The following is a 19,372-nucleotide window of genomic DNA, read 5'->3' on the forward strand; positions in this document are numbered from 1 at the left end:
GGGGCGGGCAAACTTTTTGGCCCGAGGGCCACATCGGGTTTCGGAAATTGTATGGAGGGCCGGTTAGGGGAGGGGGTCGTGGCCCGGCCCCCCCCTCCGATCTCCCCCCCCCCCAGGACTCCTGGCCCATCCAACCCCCCCTGTTCCCTGATGGCCTCCCCCAGGACCCCTGCCCCATCCACACACACCCACTCCTTGTCCCCTGACCGCCTCCGGTCCCCCGCCACCCGATCCAACCCCTCCTCTCATTCCTGATGGCCCCCCCCGGAACCCCTGCCCCATCCAACCACCCCTTCTCCCTGTCCCCTGACTGCCCCCAGAACCCCTGCCCCTGACTGCCCCCTGCCGCCCCATCTAACCCCCCCTTCCTTCCTGACTGCCCTCTGGGACCTCTGCCCCCATTTAACCCCGTTTCCCCCACCACCACCATCCACCCCCCCCAACCACAACCCCGAACTCCCCTGCCCTCTATCCAACCCCCCCGCTCCCTGCCCCCTTACTGCGCTGCCTCGAGCACTGGTGGCGCTGCAGCCGCGCCACCTGGCTGGAGCCAGGCCACGCTGCCTCCGCCACCACCACGCAGCACAGAGCACCAGGTGCTCTGCAGCTGCGCTGCCCCAGGAGCTCACAGCCCCGCTGCCCAGAGCATTGCGCCGGCGGCAGAGTGAGTGAGCTGAGGCTGCGGGGGAGGGGGAACATCAAGGGAGGGGCCTGGGGTGAGCCTCCCGGGCCAGGAGCTCAGGGGCCGGGCAGGACGGTCCGGCGGGCCGGATGTGGCCCGCGGGCCGTAGTTTGCCCACCCTACTCTAATGGTTCCGTCTTACTGAACAGGGTGAGGAAGAAAACTCAAGGTCAAAGAAAGCAAGAGAAGGAGGAAAAATGGGAAGACTCTGGCTAGAACAAGCAAACAATAAAATGTTTTGTGAATGCAACTGATTTGTATGTTAGTGCTGTCTTGTGCAACTTTTATTTGCATGATTGGCATTTATACAGAAAGTTATCCAAGCTGACACTGACCTTGGCAAAACTACAGAAACAGTATTTACATAAGGATGAGCTGCAGCTAAACATTTTCTCCAAAGTACTGGGCGCAAATACGCTTTTCTTCAGCCTCAGACATGCATGTCATCTTCTACATCTTTTTTTTTCTTTCTTTCTTTAGCAAACATAGTTATTGAGGCCAATGGAAGGATAATCTAATTTTTCAACCCTGGAGTTGGAATATAAGATTTAGTGCCAAACCTATGGACTCGCTAACAAATGATACTCCCATTGGAGTAAATGCTAGTAATCAAATGGCCTTCTGTATCTGTTGTTCGTTCTTCTGGAGACAGATAGGAACTTTGTTTTGACATGTGAGATGTGTCCCTTCCTCACTCGCTTGCCAATCCCTCCGACAGTGCATTGTCCACTCTGTATTTTGGAGGGAGGCTCTTTCATTGGAACATTAGCACATAATGCACCATACCAGCCACATAAACATACGGCAGGGAGTTTGTGAGGGTGTTTGTCTACTGGGACAAGAATTTCATTGATCAGACAGCATTAAAAAAGACAATTCTTGGAGCTCTGTGTTTTATTATTCTTTGCCCCACCATTTAGAAAGATTTGGGGAGATATGGAGGTTGCTTTTCTTTATTTTATTTTTTCCCTTTGTGCTACTTTTAAAGAACTGGATTTCTGTGTAGCAAGAAAGACTAACTTATTTGTATGTGTTTTTTTAATCAGTGTAAGCAATTATGTTGTTTACATCAACGATGAAAAAAGGTCACAACACTGTGTGCGTCTGATATATATTTTAAAAATTTCCTTAGAAGTACCTGATAAAATGAAAATAAATACATGAATAACCCTGCTAAAAATTAAAATGTTATCTCTAGTGTTAACATGACTGTGTCTGGCATCATTTTCATTTTTTTTCCAGCCACAGTCAATAAAAATGGAAAGGTTGATCATTTGGTTCATATTTTTATCTCCCCTGTTCAACTCCCTGAACCAAGTAGTTGTTTCTATTGTTTGAAATGACACAAATCATATTCTGTTCAGTTTTTAATAAATTCATAAATTTAAAAAAAGCCCCAACCACAAAGTCATATTACATAGCAATAAATGTTGTTTGCAGTGAGACCTGAAGACAAGTTCTGTGTAAACTCAAAAAGTTGGTCCAATAAAATATATTGCCTCCCCCACCTTGTCTCTCTAATAGCAATAAATATCATTTAAAAATTAAGAACTTTAAAAAAAGTGGGAAAATTCAGATGTAAAATGTATTCTCTGCCTACAGAATTTTATTGAAGGGTAGAACACATTACCTACTGAAATATATTTACAGGCCTCCTGGGTCTTTTCATTGGAATGTGTGTACATGTGTTTTTAAAGATGCAGTTCTGAATCAACTGTTTCTTCCTTACTCTGTAGTAGAGAGACACTGGGACTTATCCTCTTCTCATTGACGACAATGAATACTTAAATGGGTGTAAGATAGGCACCAATGTCAAAACTGGCTGGCTCTAAAAATATGATCTACCTGTTCCCCACCCCCATCTGCAATGTAAGCTGTTTGTTGTAAAGTACATGCAGGTTTTTCTTTGTCTTTCTTTCCAACTCAAATGGTTCAATACTCCTTAAAAATAACTAATGTCAGCATTCTACCTCTTATGAACAGACATACAATAATAAATGAGAGTGTGCATACACATGATGGAGATAAATAAAAGTTGGTAAGAAAACAAGGAAAAAATTAAAATGATTAGAAATGGAAGAGAGACTTTATAGTCTCCAGCCATAATACTTAGTTTTTGTTGAAAGGATAAAGGGAAGTAGCTGAGATCCTCTGGTTCAGGGCTGGATTAAAGCAAAATCCATGGATCTAAGCCATGAGCTGGAAGGAGGCGTGCACACATTGATCCACAAGGTGTGGAATGGTGTGATAATGCCAGAGAGAGTTGGGGTCTGCCAACTGGAGAGTGTGAGGTAGCTTTGTCAGGTTTAGAAGCCACTTGGCTATGTTGTGGTTGATCATTTCTTTTATTGGGTCCAATGTTTCGGGCATTAGCCTGAGACTCAGGCAATCTAGGTTCAATTACTTCTTTGTGCTTCCTGTGTGGCCTTGGGCAAGTCACTTATTCTCCTATATGCCTCACTTCCCCACCTGTAATATGACCACAATAGTACTTCTGTACATCACAGGGATGCTGTAAGGATAAGTATATGAATAACTACGAGGCACTCAAATACTACGATGGGGGCCATGTCAGTATGATAGATAGATTTGGGTAGATTGGATCCAGGCCCCCTTTAGGCTTAATCCACCAGAGAGCCCCCATGTAGCTCTGCATTGTGCAGGTAGTGCACATCTCTTTTGCAGGCTCCTCAAATGCTGTCTTTTGTGCTCTCCAAGAACCAGCACAACATTTGTGCTGCATCTGAGACCATCCAAGCTCTTGCAGTGGGAGGTCAGGATTTGACCCAGAATTAATAAGCTTTGCCACCCTTTTGCTGTGAGGGTTGATGAGGCAGAGGGATGTTCCCACGCAAGAAAGGCCCCAGTCTCACTAATTTTTTAATCAGTTAAAGGTATGGTCAGCTTCACTGGTTACAAATAACTTGGTTCAGTTTGTCTCAATGCAGTAGCTTTTCTGCCATCACAACCACAGTTATGCACCTCCACCCTGTAGTCTGCCTAATCATGTTTCAATGGGAAGCTCCGGGCAGCTGTCACACAGTGCCTCAGCAGGAGTTGCCTCTGCCTATCCTCTTCTGTTTAGATTCTTCAACTGTGCTCATAACCATGGTATCTGGTCAGTAAGTGCTATGAGCAATGCTGCAGCCTCTAGTTTTTGGAGTTTGGTACTTTACAGTATGGAAGTGGTGGAAGGCAGAAAAGAGAACAGCTGCCCTGATCACTCTGAAGCATTACATGAAAAGTAGGCCAAGGAAAAGGGTTGTGTCCTTCTCCACTGAAGACCGAAATGCTAGTCCACTAACACGGTAGACACATTGGTGGCATTTATGTGCCAGCAGTGATTTTTATGAACCCAGCCTACCCTTTGCTGATGAAGCCATGCCAAGACTATAAGCATCTCAACAAATGCTGCTTTATCTGTCGCCTCTGTTGTGTCCCAGTGGTGTTTGAGTGCACCTTTATGAGACTGAAACCTCCTAAAGCAAAATGACAGAGAGCGGATGTATATCCCTACACTCATTGCTGCATGCTCTGTTTGCTGTACTATCTGTGAATTAAAGGCAAAGTGCTACATAGACACATGGAAACTGAGGCTTGGTCCTGGTAGATTCCCATCTTGCTACAAGCCCCGTGATTACCATCTGAGCAAATATGCATAATAATGGATTCTCTGTGCCAGTATTTCTGCTCACACTGTCAATTGGCGAGGAGGAAGAGGAGCAAAATAATTGTGTTGAGGTGCTTTTGTCATATCTCTGTTATAAACCTACCTTTTATAAAGTGATTGATGCGATGTCATGCAATCATTGTGGTATATAATAAAAAGTGAATTATTTATTATAACAGTGTTTCCCTGGCCATTGATATGACAAGTGTAACTAAAGAGCATTGTTTTTATTAGAATGGAAAAGGTTCAGAGCATTTTCCAGAGTGTGAAAAATTGGGGGGGGGAGGGAATGCATTCGAAGCACCATTATTTTCCTGCTATCAGTAGATGGGTCACAAGTAATGACAATTCGTTTCCATGGCCTCTCAATACCTCATGATTTTGAGATGGGCAGGGGCCATTTTAAACTGGCTTGCTCCTCTGGGAGATATAACCGGGAAAAGCCTTCTAGGGCAGCTTACGCATGGGGATTAGAGTCCCTGGAAGTCACACACACAGAGTGGCACCTTTATTCTGAGGGACAGTGCACTGTGGGATGTCGAACTGCACAGAGCTAAATGAGAACAGGGAACTAGATTTACCAGTTACACTGGCATTGCTATGGGTGCCCATTCGTTGGCAAGATCGTGACGTACCCAGCTGGTCACAAGAAATTTACCATGTGCCAAAAGAGCAAGCTAGCTGGGGAAGTGCGTGGATAACATTCACTGGCTTTAACCATCTGTTGTGTGTACAGTGTTTTTAGTCCATCGGACCTCTAGCTGGTCATCGGCATGGTAGAAAGTTGTGTGGATGGGGTCAGAAAGACACAGCATGTGATGCACGCATATATCTAGAAGACAGTTGTCTCTCAGAAGCATTCACTGTTCAGAGAAGTTTGAAGAGCCATAGTAGAAACTTCACCAATTTTTAGTGAGAATGCAACAGACTACGTGTAATACCTTATGACCAGAATTAGCATGTTCATTACAGTTCCATTTTATTAATGCCTCTTTTTGAAGATGAACACTGTGGTCCCTGCTGTGAAAATGGTACTTTGCACTTTATGTTATAAAGTGGTCTCTGCTGGGGAGCCGTGCTAGGAACATTAAAGAACAAAGCACAGCTGCTTGACAATTGTACAAAAGGATTTTATGAAAGAGTGGACCAAAAGGAAAGGTGGCCAATATACAGACAACTTACCAGCAATTATGATACCAAGTGAAGTGCAGATTACTTGAAATGGCTTATAAAGAAGTGCTAGGAATAAGCGGATACAAAATTATAAACTATTTTGATATATTTTAGCTGTGTGTGTAAATACGTGCAGGGGAAACAGAAACATTTGCCTTCCATGCAGTATAATTTGAAACACTTAATGAATTATCGCTCTGTATAAGAGGGAAGGAAATAGCTGGGTTCTCAGTTCTTTTAGAAGGAAGGAATATTTTGTTGCGTCTAATGCAGAACTTTAGCATGACAGTACACTTTCTCAGAAGGACTCATTCTATAACTAGTGTTAATAGTTTAAGAAATTCTGCTCATGTAATTTAAATGATCAGGAACACATCAGGGTATATTATCATAAGCTATATAATGCACATGGAGTCAAATTTTACTTTCAGATACATGTGTGCCACCCTATTGATTTCACAATCATTTATTATCATTTTATATGTAAAAATAATTTTAAAATCTACATTATCGCCTACAGTCATTAATAATATAAATAGAATGGGTTGAATAATATTCATGAATAACTGAACTATTTTTTTTATCAATTATCTCATACAAATTTTTCAAGTAATATTTTTAGTAGTCACTCAATTCCCTAGTGTACTGTTTGTCAAAGAAACTGTTTTCCCCATCAATAAATGATTAACTTATTCACACATTTTTTTCAACCGTTATCACAGCTTTTCCTTCTGCATGGAATAACTGTACACCAGTGTATTTTTAAAAGGGCTTATTACAGTTAATAAAATACATATTGATAGTAATTAGAAAACTATTTCTAAATGTAAAACAGATAGAGTAGGAGTACATACACTATTTGAAAATGAAGGAAATATCTCAAATTCATCAAATTTATTTATATCTAAAATCCTTTTATCAAGAATTTCAAAAGTGAATAGTGAGCTTGGGTGCTTCAAATTTTGGATGCCAAATTTAAGACATCTCTAAGGTGTCTCAGTTTAGACCCAATAAACCAGAAGCTGCTTTTCAAAATCTTAGTCCTAAGCTTTATTTTATATGGTGGTTGTTCTATTCCTGTGAAACCTCTTTGAATTCCTTGCTGTCCCAGAAAATTATCTTAACATGCTACACTGCTAGGATGTGTCTACTAAATGAAGATGTACCTTTCCTTGTTGTTTTGAACTAACTAGTCAGTGAAAGTAGCTACTGGTCATGGTTTGTGTCTTTTTATAATGATTTTCTTACTTTTCCATTCTATTTCATTTTCTTCTGAATTTCATCTTCTTGTTCATTGAACTACATTTCAGATATTTTCTTCCATGACTGTAAAATTACTAGTTCAGTTTCACTCATGTATATCTGTTCATGATGTCTACTTCATATTTTGAAATGGTATCAGTAGTAATAAAGTATTGCTATCTAATGTTTACAGGGACAGTCAATTTGAAGTGGACAGTCATAAAAGATGAATGTTGGCTTGAAGTGTCAGCCAGTTAAACTGTTCCTCCTCATCCATTTCTATTTTATAATAAGAAACTTTTTGTAGTCGATGACTGTTCATGAAATGGATGTCTGGCAATCATGTGACCTGAACATCCTCAGACAAGAAGGAATAATAATACTGTACAAAGAAATAATAGTTCTCTTTAGCATGAAGGGTGTTTTTTTTTTTTTTTTTTTTTTTTACTAAAACGTTTTGGCCAAGAATGTACATCTGTTAATTCTTTTCAGACAAGAGCTCAATCATTAATTTCAGCTTGAAAAGCTGATCACAGGGGAGAAACTAATAATTGTTTTTAGTAGTGTAAGTACTGTAGCCAATAAGTGTCTATCCCTGCTCTTTACAGAAGGAAATTAATGTATCATGAGCAGGGCGAATATATCAATGTTAAAACATATTGTGCTTTTCCTTCTAGTTCTTTTTTTTTCTTTTTAATTTTTTTTTACCAATTTATTTTAGGTCATTGATGTTTGTGAGGATCCACTCACTTGTCTCAGAATTGAGTCCCAAATTGAATCCTTGCTTGATCAGATACCATTCAGATTACAAACTGGAACGAGTAACGATGAGGCGAGAGAGAAACATTAGTAAAAAGGAAAATAGAAAATTTCACCTCTAGTGCCCCAATCCTGCAAGTCTGCTCACAGAGTCAGTTGAAGGATCACCAGTTACCTAGGTCACCAGTTTGAATCTGGCCTGGTTCAGTAATAACCAGAAATTATGAGAAGCAATGGGTGGGGTGTTTTGATGTAGTCATTAGAGGATTATATCACAGCTCCCACCCATCACCATTCTAGCTTTTACCACTCAACACTTTATGATTCAGTAGAGAGGCAGAGAATCAAACTGGTGAAGATTGCAATTTTTTTACCCCCTATGGGTGGTCCTGTGAGATCAAGGTTGAGTCAAATGAGCTGGGCAACGTGAGTAAGATTGATAGACAACTGCTATCTGTACTGTACCTGTTTCATGGATAAATAAAGGTTTTCCATCTCCTACCTATTACTCTGTCATTTTCCACCACCATTAAATTAGATGAGTGAAAAGAAACAAAAGGTGAATTTTTTGTCAGTGCCCATGTGGGTCTGAAGTATTCCATTTATATTACATCACAGTTTAGGTTTTGGATTGTGCAGTTATTTAATCTAGTTGTAAACTTGTGTGCATCAATTCTCTATTTTTAATTGATAAATGTAATAATTAAAGAATACTGAGGATACAGGAAGCTGTCAGCTATGACAAGAAGCCTGACCCTACAAACCCTTACTCAAGTGACTAATCCTTATGCATGCATGTAGTCCCTTGTGCTCCTACAGAGTCCCATCGATGCAATATTAGGGTTTAAGAATATACAAAATCCCATAATCCACTGTTGTAAAACCACTGTCTGAATCAGAGCTCAATGCCATTACAAAGTGTACATTCTGCTTCACTATGTTGATGAGCTATTTAAAATTTAAGCTGGATAATACATTTCCTATTACTTTCCCCTTTATTTATGCCCACCTACTTTAGTTACCTATGGCCTCGATTCAGCCTGGCATTTAAACACATGCTTAGGTCCACCTCTGTTCAGAAGAGCAATGAAACACATGCTTACCTGTAAGCACATGCTTAAATCTCATCAAAGTCTCCTGCAAATCAATGGAATTGAAGTACCATCAATGTGGAGATGGTACTCCCGTTTATAAGTTGTGGAATGATATGATAAATTGCATTTAGCTTCCATCTTTGACTGCTTCATCTCTATGCTTCCATTAATCAGTCTGCTCTGGGACTACTTCCAACATTCCAAACCTCTGAGTAGTCTAACAGCTGTCATTTTTTTAAAGCAACCTGACACAAAAATGTTTCCTTCGCCCCTTCCCTCCCTCCCTTTAGAATCTGGAATTTCCTCTCCATCTCCATTTGCCCTGCAATACAGAATGGACAATGTTCAGTCCTGCACCCAGAGACTTGTTTCAGGAACCAACATTTTGCAAAACCTCAGGAACAGAAGTGGCTGCTTTATACCATTGGAGGGGAGCTGGGAAAATCCACCTTTTCCAATGGAATAGAACAATAGTTTCTATTTCTGGCAGGTCATGAGATATCAGACCATAAAATTGTGACATTTTGTAAAGAAAAGCCACTTCAGTTAATTTAAACAAGTTTATAAAATTTATTCATTGTAGTGTTCTCCTTCAGGAGCTTCCCAGGTTAACTCACGATACTTAGGGGAGAGAAAAATATTATAATGAATACATTTTAGAAATCTCTATAGATTAATTTATTCTGTCTGTTTATCTAAAATAGACAGTGATAAATAATATATAATATTTGTTGCTTAAACAAAATATACAATGTGTCAGGTAGATGTGTTATGGGCATGATTTTTCAATTGCCAGCATAATTCATTCACTAAAGGTGGTAGTGGTGGGGTAATGCTGGGTGGGAGATTTTGTTTTTATGTCACGTGTGCAGTAGGCTAATCTGTCCTCCTGAAGTTAGTTCACTGCTTACTGCAAAGTCAGCATCCCCAATAACCATACCTCAGAAGGCTGCTGATTATATGCTGTCAGCAGTCTTCTGATATTAAAAGGGCTATATTACTGTATTGTGACAAAGTTCCTCCTCTATCTTGGTGGGTCCTGCGCTTATTGGCGGATTTTCTTGCCTCAGAGATTCACCGTGTGGGTTGGGGAACAGCCCAGAGACCTTCCCCTCTGGAAGAACCCACAGTCCAGGTCAATTGGGAGGTTTGGGGGGAACCCGGGCCTGCCCTCTACTCTGGGTTCCAGCCGAGGGCCCTGTGGACTCCAGCTGTCTATAGTGCCTCCTGTAACAGCTGCATGACAGCTACAACTCCCTGGGCTACTTCCCCATGGCCTCCTCCAAACACCTTCCTTATTCTCACCACAGGACCTTCCTCCTGGTGTCTGATAACACTTGTGCTCCTCAGTCCTCCAGCAGCACACCCTCTCACTCCCAGCTCCTTGCGCCTCTTGCTCCCACCTCCTCACACTCTCCCCACAAACTGAAGTGACATCCTTTTAAAACCCAGGTGCCCTGATTAGCCTGCCTTAATTGATTCTAGCAGCAGCTTCTTAATTGGCTCCAGGTATCCTAATTAGCCTGCCTGCCTTAACTGGTTCTAGCAGGTTCCTGATTACTCTAGTGCAGCCCCTGCTCTGGTCACTCAGGGAACAGAAAACTACTCATCCAGTGACCAGTATATTTGCCCTCTACCAGACTCCTGTACCCCATTGGTCTGGGTCTGTCACAGTATGTACATACACATCTATCTATCATGTTGCAAATATGTATTTGGGAACTTTATTCTAGAGATTGTTTTCCTTAAGAAATGTTTCATTACCACTTTGAGGATATGGTTCCTTACTATATGGTTTCAAGTAGCTCGTGATCTGGCTTCTTATTAGTGTATGTACTTGATTTAAGATGAAAGAAAACCAGTAGTTTTAGAAGCTTGGTAAGTTTCAGTTCAATTATTACCACAGTAAATGTATGTATAAGATGCATAGCAGAGGATAATAAAGCCAAGTCAGTTTCTAGAAGAAGGTCCTCATATAGTAGGTCAGCCTACAGCTTTTCAGTCTAGCGGTTTCTGAGAACACTAATGTCTCATCAAGTGCACCATTAGGATGACAGGAAGGTTTGTTGAAATGTAGGACATGTTTGACACTAGAGTACTGAAGTGACAGCAAAATTAAATCCATTTTTAATGCTATAGGCACGCATCTTGAAGGGGGGGGAAAACTGAGAATTACATCCAGTGAAGGATACGGAAACGCTATCTGGAAAAAAAAATGGTTTTGCAAAAAAACCACCCTAAAATTATCTCAAGTAATATTGCAGTTTGTTTATTTAACTAATAACCGTTTATAAAATATGCTTTATTATTGTAATTGTCTAGTTTTATAAGGTTTCATGTGGAGCACAATGAAAAAAGATCAGTAAATATAAGATAATTTTAAAACATACCAATTAACTACATTGGTATTAAAATAACTTCTCTCTCAGCAGATTTCATTAAGCCAAACTGATTTTAATAGTAAAATATTTAGATTTTTAAAAATGTGAATTTGGCATTTCTGACACAGAACGATGGACAGTAATAGATGTACCAAAGCAAAAAAAGATGTATTTCCACTGTTAAGTTAGAATCAAATAGGTAGGATTAAAGCAGCCTACCAAAAAAATCCTTTTATGAATACTATGTGGTTTATGCATGATATTAGATCTTATTATGATAGATCTTATTTCAGGTATGGCCATGCCTGCTGTAAACTAACATCAAGTGGTGCAGCTGACTTACTACCATTCCATTAATCTTTGTTGCAAAGATGCATTAATAAAGTCTCCTCCACTCACTAGTTCAATAGCAAATGAAATTCCCTCATATTCGATTACAAACAGATAAATCATCTTGTGCAAAATTTAGCTGTGACTTAAATTATGCCATTAAAATGATTTACTATAAAACTACTACAAAGGGCCTGCTAGGACATAAAATGATGCCTAGTAATAGTAGCATTTTGCTAGATATTTATTTCAAAAGCCTCTTGTGAAGTACAGTATTAGTGACTGCATACAACAGCAACGAAACACAGAATAATGATGGTAGATTTTCAAGTGGAAGCATTTCAATAAGCTTTTTAGACAAATTCCAACTAATAGCACTGATTAGAACCAGGTGCTGTGTAAGCTCTGCCAATGCACCTGAATCCTGACTCTCAGTACTTCTGCTATTCTTGTCCTGGGCCTCTTTTAAGGAACCATTAACAATTGTACTTAACTGAATTTTATTAAACAGTAATTAAAAATAGATAGTTAAAGGGAGACTGCCAAATGTTTAGGCCTCTCAGATCCCTTAATTTACAGTTAGTTTAATGTTCCATGTATGAAGCTGAAGAGTTCTTAATCTTTCCACATCCAGTAAGGACAATAGAGAGACTCCTTGCCTTCTGGGGACAAGAACGGGTCCTCTGAGCATGTTTTGTTGCCCATTTTACTCACCTTCTCCTGGAAACACCACCTGTTATAGGAAGACTGGGTGAAACTCCCTGTGGAGTAGGGAGAACCATAGTGGAACCACCCCCAGTACTGACTAGTAGGAACTCTCCCATGAGATCCACAGCGCTCCAAGCCTGGGACCAAGCTCAGAAACTGATCTTGGCTCCCCATTGATTCCTCATTGTTTTCAGTGGACTTGCTCGCTGATTTATTTTAGTAAAATGTATCTTCTTGTCTTAAATGGCATTATCGTCCCTACTCCAAAGATAAACAAATCTGTATACACAAGCTGTATCTTAGTGTTCATGAACAGATTTATTTGGTTTTGCTGTACCAATAAGACTATCTGAGGAATCCTGCAACAAATACAATAAAATGACTTTCTAGGAAAATGACTTGGAAGGCTGAAAAGTTGCCAGGGTTCTTTCATAAAAGACACTGTTACTCCTTACTTGATGTATTGCAACAAGATGAAGACAACTACAAATAAATTGTTAGTAAACCAAGAAACAATCATTTCTTGTTGTGGCATGTTTCATATTGCAGACAAAGGGTCTGATCCAATGTATGTTGAATGAAGTCAGTGGAAAAACTCCAACTGACTTCCCTGAGTTTTAAATCAATCCCATAGAGAGCTCCTTAGTTGCCAAGTGGCAAAGCCCCAATAAAATACAGTCCAACATTTTCAAACCTGGATACCTAAATTTAGGCACCTCAGAAAGTAGCCTGATTCTCAGAGATGCAGAGCACCTACACTTCCCATTGACTCGAGGTTTGTGCTCAGGTGCTCTGAAAATCTGGCCACTTGCTTAAATTCCTCAAAATGGATTTTAGTGCCTAATGTTAAGTACGCAGGCCAAGATATACTTTTAAAACTAAGTGCCTAAACTTAAGTTACTAAGTAAATATTTAGGTATTTGAACAAATAGCCTAATTCTCAAGTGTTCAGCATCCCCGCAGTGACTGCAGCAGGAGCTGCTGGATGCTCAGCGCTTTTGAAAAAACAGGTCACTTATTTAAGCATCTAAGTCATGATTTAGGAGCCCAGTTTTAGGCACTCGTGTTTTAAAGTCTTGCCCACAGTTTCCATACTGTTGTATTTAGTGTATTGATAGTAACAATATTAAACCATAGCTGGTAACTAATTGATGGAATAACTTTCCACAAAAGAGAATTTTGTTATGCAACTCCTTCAACTTGTGTAATTCTTGAAAAGGTGGGAGTGTGTATATATGATGTATGTGCAAAGGGGTGTTCTTTAGTGAGTGAACCAGACAATAGCGGGTGTTTGAGATGTACATTATTACTGTAAATTCCTCATTTACAGGAAATTGACTTGTATTGTGTCATAAGAAGGATGAGGATGGGGAAAAGCAGAAATTGGGAAGAAATATTTGAGACTGAATTCTTTGCTAAAAGTGAAAATAATGTAGGCCTATGAATCTGATTGGCAAACTTATTGCAGATTTGTTTCCAGTTTATGGGAAAGAACAGGAAGTTAGAAGCTGAACCTGACTAAGGAGAAATTAACTTTCATTTTCAACAATTAATATACATTGCTTTGGACTCAGATGGCTGGAGTCTTCATCTGATTCTCCTTTGCAGGAAAGTCCTAGTTGTTTATTTCCTTGTTTTATGTTAATTGAAAGAAACATTTGGAAGAGATGCCCAGGGACAAATTCTGTTTTTAGTTACACCAAATCAAGAGGAAAATTTTGCTCCTAGTTCAGAAATAGGAGTTTGGCCTCCCAAAATTATGCACTTACCATAAAAATCATGATATGTTTAAAATAATAAATATGTTGTCTTTTTATTTGCCTCCTGGTTTTTGAGCCTTTAGGGGGTCAAGTTTTTAAGCTTTTCTCCTAAATCCAAAAGGACTAATAACTTATTTTGGTTTAAACAAAAGCTAAAAAATCTTATGTAATCAGAGGACTCCAAGAGATGGGGCTTTAAGGAAAATTCCAGATATCAAGAGACTCACAATATGATTATGAGAATTGGCAACACTGCCCTAGTTTGCTGGAAGAGTAAATATTTTAGAATAGCATCAAGAAAATGTTTAAAATGTTGAGGACCTTGTCATTTCTGATACAATGGAATTAGTTTTTAATTTTGAGTATTTGACACTGTCTACTTAGTACTTCATTGATTTTGATTACTCTGATTGCTCACTGCCTGCCTAACCCAGTGAAATGATCATTCATTCATTATAGAATTGGGCCAACATGATGTATCTTTGTACACAGCATGCATTTTTTAATATGGGCAGTTGTAAGTCAATGTGTATTCCCTGAGTTTTAGATATCAGCTGCTGAAATCTTGGAGCTGACTGAAAAGGTGTGAAATACATTTTGTACAGTTTCTGTATGATCATTATTTAATCATTATCAAAAATCTTGAGGTATATTATGAGTTTTTTTTCCATGCCCAGACCTGATTATTATAGGAGGAAGAAGGCTGGAATATGGGGCAAAGAGCTGTGAAACAGAAATTCCTTTTATTATCTACCTTTAAAAGTAGTTGGTGGAAGCCTTGCTGATTTCATTTTTGGGGTGGTGGTTTTAAATGCTTACTTAAGTCAAATGCATCTGCAAATTACAGTAAGACTGCAGAAGCAGCAATTCAAGGCTCCTCACAGTGTTACTCAGCTGGACAATACTTTATTATGCTGGCAGTTTAATTGGGTATAAAAAGAAATGACTATTTAAAATCATGTCTTTAAGTGGACAACCTACAGATTTCAAAGGTTTTTTTTTTTAATGTCTATGGGAAAAGAAGTGATTATTAAAACTGAAGTAGGTGCATTGTTAGCATTTTCCAGCTAGTTACTTCCTTCTGAATGTTTCCGACCTTGAAATGGCCTTTTCAAACGTATCATGTTTTTTCCTCATGATTAATGGTGCACTTGTATCAGAAAATGTGTTGGACATAAAGCAGAATTTGTATGCATGCTACACGGACTGATATATACAGTACTTACTGTAGTGTGCATGTACCAGATACGTTAAATAAAGGCTTGATCTCACCCTGACCATACATAGGCTCATGCATCAAAGTGTGTCTTGTAAAATGAGCCACTGAATTTACAAGATGAAGGAAGACTAGATCAAATTGGTAGCTGACTTAACAAGGTATGCAATAATATATGTCTCCATGTTAAATGGCAGGATCAAACCTTTACTTTAGAGTCAAAGTTTTAACATGGTGTAAGAAACTTTAGGTGAACCCTCCCACTGACTAAATTAGCTGATATGAATGTTGTATTCCTCTATAGCAGCATTACATATTCATGTGATGTGTAAATTTTCACTTTCCTTTCTCCCTTTTCTCACCAACATAAGTTGAATAGTCTGTATATTTATTCTGAAAATAAATATATAAGCAAAGCTAGTAAGAAAATGCTACTGAAAGACTATAATATGCAGTGTAGTTGTAGCTGTGTCGGTCCCAGAACATTAGAGAGACAAGGTGAGTGAAATATATTTTATTGGACCAACTCCTATTGGTGTGAGAGACAAGCTTTCGAGCCACACAGAGCACTTCTTCAGGTCTTAGAAAGGTGCCAGTGCACCATGAAACCAATGATATGCCTGAGATACATGGATGACATTTTCATCTCTGGACAGATGACTTAAATGTCCTCATAGATTTCCACCATAACTTCAGCAATCATCACCCATCCATTAAACTCTCTCTGGAATACTCCCACACTAGAATCAACTTTCTGGACACCACAATCAGATTCAATAATGGAACCCTACAGACAACCATATACAAGAAACTCACAGATCACCTCACCTACCTCCATAAATCCAGTAACGACCCTAAACACATCAAGCAGTCTGAGAACTACAGCCAGGCACTCAGATGACACAGAATATGCTCCAAGGAGAAAGTCTGGATATTCACCTTAGCACAGCCAAAAATCGCCTTCACTAAGCAATGACACTCCATCAGAGAAGTATATTGCATCATGGAATGGACCATACAAATACCCCAAGAGAACTTGTTTCAATACAGAAATAAAACCTCCTCTGACCGCACACCCCAAGTTGTCATCTGCCACTGCACATTGGAATTCATACAAGGTATCATCAAACAACTACAACCCATGCTGTATGGGAACCACCTCCTGAATAAAATCTTTCCTGATTTTCTGGCCTTAAGAACATAAGAACGGTTACACTGGGTCAGACCAAAGTATCCAGCCCAGTATCCTGTCTACCCACAGTGGCCAATGCCAGGTGCCCCAGAGGGAGTGAACCTAACAGGTAATGATCAAGTGATCTCTCTCCTGCCATCCATCTCCACCCTCTGACGAACAGAGGCTAGGGACACCATTCCTTACACATCCCTGATAATAGCCATTAATGGACTTAACCTCCATGAATTTATCTAGTTCTCTTTTAAACCCTGTTATAGTCCTAGCCTTCACAACCTCCTCAGGCAAGGAGTTCCACACGTTGACTGTGCGCTGTGTGAAGAAGAACTTTGTTTTAAACCTGCTGCCCATTAATTTCATTTTGTGCCCCCTAGTTCTTATATTATGGAAACAAGTAAATAACTTTTCCTTATTCACTTTCTCCACACCACTCATGATTTTATATATCTCTATCATATCCCCCCTTAGTCTCCTCTTTTCCAAGCTGAAAAGTCCTTGCCTCTTTAATCTCTCCTCATATGGGACCTGTTCCAAACCCCTAATCATTTTAGTTGCCCTTTTCTGAACTTTTTCTAATGCCAGTATATCTTTTTTGAGTTGAGGAGACCACATCTATAGGCAGTTTTCAAGATGTGGGCATACCATGGATTTATATAAGGGCAATAAGATATTCTCTGTCTTATTCTTTATCCCTTTTTTAATGATTCCTAACATCCTGTTTGCATTCCTAACATCCTGTTTGTTGGCCTTCAAGCAACCCTCCAACCTTTCCAAGCTCATCATCAGAACCAAGCTCCCCACAGACGAGGACACACCAACTCAAAGCACACCAGGCACTGCCAGAAGAACAGATGCAAAACCTGAAGGCATATCTTCATTGCTACAAGGATCAACACCCCCCACAATCCACCTTTCAAGATCCATGGGTCCCAAACGTGTCTATCACAACATGTGGTGTACCTCATCCCTTTCACTGAATGCCCCAACAGCAACTATTTGGGTGAAACTAAACAATCACTATACTTTTGGATGAACTTACACAGGGTGTTTTTGCCTTTTATCATTTTCCTATCACCTGTGGGTGAACACTTTTCACAAGGTGATCACTGTATTTGACCTCTCAGTGTTCATCCTCAAAGGAATCCTGCACAACACTTTCAAAAGCCTAACCTGGAGCTTAAATTCATAACACTGCTAGACACTAAAAATCATGGACTGAACAGAGACATTGGATTGATGACTTATTACAACAGTCTGTAACCCACTAACCCCGCCCCCCTTTTTGTCCTATGATTGCAGACATGTTAATGGGCCACTTCACCTTGAATGATCCCTTAGAATATATGCTAACTACTTATGCTAAACAATCTGTTCCACCTCAGAATACCTTTTCCAGACCTGAAACAGAGCTCTGTGGAGCTCGATAGGTTGTCTCTCACACCAACAATAGTTGGTACAATAAAATATATTAACTCACCCAGTTTGTCTCATTGAAAGACTAGAACAGTTATGTAAAAGTTTGTCAATTTAATATCAGCTACATTTGTAGAATGTGGAATATGTTTGAAGGTGGAATTGTTGCCCTGATATTAAATTTCTGGGGCAGCACTTTAGTAATATTTTTAAAGGTGGTATGAATAATTTGATATAGGACTAAGATTTTAAAGGAGGGCACAGATGTAATACCTGCAAGAACCCGCTTACCAGCACTAATGGGAATTTAGGTGCATAATTGCTTGTTTGCCCTGTGCTTTCTGTTGACAATGTGGCCTGTAGTGTTTAATGGCTCATTCGTTGAATAACTGACTTGGAGGAATATTCTTCCTCTTGGTGCACTGCCACAACTCTTCTTAAAGTGAATGGGAGTTAAAGAGGTGAATTGCGGGTAGAACATAGTTCCCTTTCATATTAGAATCCTCACTGGAGTTGTTTTCTGCTTCAGTTGTTAAAATGAACCAGAGAGGTCCAAAATTCTGTTCATACTGCTCCTCCCAAGCTTTTTGTTAAGGCCTTGCCTTCACTTGGAAAAATATGTATTGCTAGCTATGGGTGTCAGTGGTAGGTAAAGCTGAAATGGTGCTGAACCCAGTTTCGCAGCAAGTGTCAACGACGGCTAATCATGATCAGCACCGTTTGTTACACCTATAGCTGACTGCAGGTGACCGCAATAGGTGGTGTGTGCGTGTGTGTGTGTGTGTACAAGGCTTCAGTGTTTAGGTTCACCCTCCTGAGCCCAAACATAATCAAGGGAGGAAGGCCCACATGTCAAGCAACTGACAGGAGTTGGTAACAGAAAACTGATCTGATTGACAGCAGCCATCCTGGAGATTGATGAGAATGCTCTTCCACTCAGCAAAAATGCTAACAGTCAGCCAGCTAGTGTCTCAGAAAGGTGTTCAGGTCCCAGACAGAAAAAGGTCAGGATGGAGAGGTATTTATTTCTGCCATTTAGTTCTGGTTGAATGCAATCTAGTCTAGGCACTGGCTACATTCTAGATATCAAGATTGAACAATTATGGATACTAAGTGTTAAATAATTCACTTTGTCTTTGCTGCTAAATATTTATTATTTGCTCTGGGATGATTTATTTACCTATTAAACTAAGTATCCCATGGAACTAGCATCCAAAGAGACAGAAATGTCAGCACAAAGTATGATAGTAGGGATAGCGTTTTCCAAAGTGGCTGCCTAAAGTTAAGTGCCTAAATCCACACGTGGATAGATTTTGGATTTAGATGTTTAAATTTTTGTGCTCTACTATATACTATCTATACTATATTCTTACTATCAGTACTATTTTTCATATAGAGCATAGCCATGCATGGCACTTTACAGGCAAAAAAAATACAACTCTCTGCCCCATGAAACTTACTATTTAAATAAGATCAAAAACACAACAAAAATGTTGACTGATCATGGTGGGTAGTGGGGAAGGGAAGCCAGAATAGTGACAATGGGAGGGGATAATGTTGCTTTTGAAGAAACATAGTTTTCTGGCAGAAAGCAGATTATATACATTGTTCTGTTTTGCACATTTCCTCTTGTATATAATTATTATGTTTACCTTTATTTTAAATTTAAAATGTATTTGGTGGATTATATATGTTAGGCTTCAGTAGGGTTACCATAATCCAGCAAGCAAAAAAGAGGACGGGAGGAGCCCC

The sequence above is a fragment of the Terrapene carolina genome, unplaced genomic scaffold (assembly GCF_002925995.2).
Source record: "Terrapene carolina triunguis isolate 2854851 unplaced genomic scaffold, T_m_triunguis-2.0 Scaffold35098, whole genome shotgun sequence".
In the NCBI taxonomy this organism is placed as follows: Eukaryota; Metazoa; Chordata; order Testudines; family Emydidae; genus Terrapene; species Terrapene triunguis.